The sequence below is a fragment of the Hibiscus syriacus genome, unplaced genomic scaffold (genome assembly GCF_006381635.1).
Source record: "Hibiscus syriacus cultivar Baekdansim isolate YM2019G1 unplaced genomic scaffold, ASM638163v2 tig00111027_pilon, whole genome shotgun sequence".
Lineage (NCBI taxonomy): Eukaryota > Viridiplantae > Streptophyta > Magnoliopsida > Malvales > Malvaceae > Hibiscus > Hibiscus syriacus.
In genome coordinates, this window is record NW_024062960.1 from 2,150,090 (window position 1) to 2,154,327 (window position 4,238).

Consider the following 4,238-nt stretch of genomic DNA (forward strand, 5'->3'; position numbering starts at 1 on the left):
TCAATTACTAGAATTACAATAAAAATCCAATTTTACCCATTAGAATTTGAGTCAATGTCTAACAGTATCCTCATCGACACAAATTTCATTCTCGTATTGATTTTCAAGTCTTTAATAACCTGAGTTCTTATGTAAGCCAAAAATCCGTTAAAACATTGTCATCAAATTTTCATAAAGTTCAATTCTTACGTAGTACCTGTTGAAGCATTATTGGATCGATTGAGAATTATTCTATATAACTGAAAATTCTTTGTAACATAATTCCTTTTACATGTATCCAAAATCACTAACAAAATCTACAACAAAAATATTCTTCAAAACTTCACAACTCAAATCATAATTATAATGCCACTTGTTAAGAATGCATAAGTAGAAAAAATAACCAAAACGAGATCACTATACAATAAGACATGCACAAGAGACAAGTTTTAATGTGGTTTAGTTTTGTCTATCTCTACGGATGAGAAGAATAATATTTCATTATAAATTTAGAGAACATGATTGGTACAAATACATGATATCATATATATCTCAAAACTCGATATATATATTAAAATCTGGTATATTTCAAAACACTCTCTCTAGTCTCAATATCCCTACAGAACACATATGTGAAATATAAACTCCAAATGTTACAAAGACTACAAAAATATTATATCATGTCAAAATAGTTCTCTCTCATAATTCTAAGACTAAGACATATTCTCTATTTATTGAGTCAAATACTTATCACCAAGAAACCTAATTCCATAAGATTTTTTTTGTCTAAAATAAGTATCTACTAATTGAATAAATTTAATTATCAAGTAATCTTCAACTACTGAAATTACAATAAAATATAATTAATTGTTTGTCCAAGCGTATAAGACATTGTTCTCGATCTTCACACTTATGAAAGAGGAGGAGGTGTACCAGAATATTATTAAGGGTAAATTACATAATTGATTATTTTCATTTAAGTTTTATATACTTTTCTTCACCAAATTAAAAAAAATGTAATATTTGATCACTTTTGTTTATATTTAATTAAGACGTGGTTACTGATAATTAATGTCGTTAGACCTTTAACGAATTACAGACCTGGCACAATAAATTTATAAAATTAAAAGGGAAAATTACACAAATAATCACTAATGTTTAAGTAAGTTTTTATTTTCATTTGACAGTAATGGTGAGACTGTTTTCGAGTACCGTTTTGTAGTACTACCCATTGGAGCTAGACCCCAACAACGGGTTCTCATTTGCAAGGGTTGGTTGAAGAGTCTTGGAAGATATCTTGGTGGAGAATGCATCTGGACCTTTAAAGAATAGGGTTTGATTGATGTATTGAATAACAATTTTGATAAGAAAAGTAAATAGAAGAGCTCCAATTAATCTAGTTAGAATTCCCAGAACAATGCTTAGAATTTCCCTTTTGAGTCCAATCTTAAAGTCTTGAGACTGAGAAGACAGCCGTCTAATGAATTGATCTTTGCACTCTATGGTTGTTGTTTGGTGAAAGAATAGAACCAGAAGAAGCAGCAAACCCAGAGCGATTCTGCAACTTCCCATTTTTGCCATGAAGAAAAGTAAATAAGAGCTCCAATTAATCTAGTTAGAATTCCCAGAACAATGCTTAGAATTTCCCTTTTGAGTCCAATCTTAAAGTCTAGACTGAGAAGACAGCCGTCTAATGAATTGATCTTTGCACTCTATGGTTGTTGTTTGGTGAAAGAATAGAACCAGAAGAAGCAGCAAACCCAGAGCGATTCTGCAACTTCCCATTTTTGCCATGGAATCATAAAGGAGCTACCAATCAAAACAAAAAATCGAAGACAGAGAATATGAGACAAAACACACATCTACGGACGGTTCATTTTTCTTACCTTAAAGCTGCTTCAAAACCCCATAATAGTCCTCCACGTTTCTTCACCATCTAACAAAAGAACTGGACCGCAGCTCAAAGAACTTAAACTCACTTACCCTGCATCAATATTAAAGAAAAAGCTTCAATTGTTCTAATTCAAAATCCGGGACTTGGCTTTTCTTGAGAGTTTCTTGAGAGTTGTTTTCTCCTTTTTATCAAGAGAGAATTATCATTGTTTTCTCCTTGGTAGATTGAGAGAGGTTGTAATTCCTATTTTCTCATAGTAAAATTCTTATACTGTTGCCCGTGGTTTTTACCCTATATTATTTAGGGGGTTTTTACGTAAAATTTGTTTCCTCTTTATCTCTATTTTTATTTTCTCAAATTATCAGTTGCGATTTTGTTCTATCTGATAGCCGTCTTCCGCAACAATTGGTATCAGAGCCAGATTAAAGTGTGTAATGTCTACTTATTGTCTTTTTGGTTGCTACCAAAAAATAGATCCTCCAACATAAGAAAGTAAGAAGTTATTACTCATTCTTTGAAGGTTCCAGAGAACTATTAACGCTAGTGAATAGTGAGAGCTATCTGTAATAGAAGCTATGACAACAAAATTTGATATTGAAAAATTCAATGGGAGAAGTTTCTTATTGCGGAAATTGAATATGAAGGCCATCTTGAGGAAAGACGGTTGTCTAGCAGCTATCAGTGAAAGGCCGGTAGATTTCACAGATGATAACAAATGGATCGAAATGGATGAGAATGCTATGGAAAACTTTCATCTAGCATTAACAGATGAAGTATTGTCAAGCATCGAGGAGAAAAAGACAACTAAGGAGATATGTGATCATCTCACCAAACTGTACGAGGCCACATTGTTGCACAGTAAAGTTTTCCTTAAGAGGAAATTGTACACACTCTGTATGCCAGAATCTACTTCAATGATGGAGCACTTAAACACACTAAACACTTTATTTTCCCAGCTTACACCCTTAAGCTGTAAAATAGGAGAACAAGAACGTGCTGAACTTCTACTTCAAAGTCTACCAGATTCGTATTATCAACTCATCATCAACTTGACAAAAAATAATGTCACCAGTCTAGTCTTCGATGACGTTGCAGCTGCTGTTCTACAAGAAGAATTTAATGTACTACAATTTTGGAAAGAAGGGTCACTTGAAGAATGATTGTTGGACTTTAAATAAAAACTCCAATCCACAAGGAAATACCACAAACACTTCAGATGATGGAGATGCTCTATGCTGTGAAGCGTCAACCACCGTGGAAGGTAGAAAAAGATTTGCAGATATATGGCTCATTGATCTAGGAGCAATATATCACATGACCTCAAGAAGAGAATGGTTCCATCATTATGAATCTGTCTCAGGAGGATCTGTGTATAGTTGCAATGAAGGTGTTTCGTGGAGCGCTTGTGGTACTGTCATGGAAGTGTTACCTCTGTTGCCTCATGTAGTTCAGATTCTGCAATGCTATGGCATCAGAAACTTGGACATATTTCAGGACAAAGAATGAAAGTCCTTGTGGAGCAAAAGCTACTTCCAGGCTTAACAAAGGTAACACTTCCTTTGTGTGAGCATTGCATAACAAGTAAGTAGCACCGGTTGAAATTCAACACGTCAAATTCTAGAGGCAAAAGTGTTCTAGAATTGGTTCATTCTAACATATGGAAAGCACCAGTTACATCCCTAGGTGGAGCAAAATATTTTGTCTTATTACAGTTCAGTTCACAGTGGCGAACACTCCTCAACAAAATAGAGTGGCAGAGCGGATGAACAAAACCTTGTTAGAAAGAACAAGAGCAATGTTGAAGGATGCATGCCTAGAAAAATCATTTTGGGCAGAAACAGTCAATACCGCCTATTATTTGGTGAATCGAGCTCCATCAACTGCAATAGAGCTGAAGACACCAATGGAGATGTGGACTGGTAAACCAGCTGATTATTCAAACCTCCATGTATTTGGAAGTATTGTATACGATGTACAACTCCCAAGAAATTTCAAAGCTGGATCCAAAATCCAGGAAATGTAAATTCTTGGGGTATGCTTATGGTGTAAAGGGGTATCGCTTGTGGGATCCCAATACCTACAAAGTGATCATCAGCATGGATTTTATCTTTGTAGAAGATAAGTTACAAAGAAAAGAAGAATATAGTAGCACTGAAAAGTCAGAGACTACACAGATACATGTGGAAAACGAGTTTGAACAAGGAGATTCTTCTGAAGCAGAACCAGCACATGATGAACAAGAACCAGAGAGTTCTGAAGCTCCAACAACTCGACAATTAGATCGTGTGAGAAGACATCCCAATTGGCACTATGATTATGTTATAGAAGGTAATATTGCATACTGCCTTTTAACAGAGGACGGTGA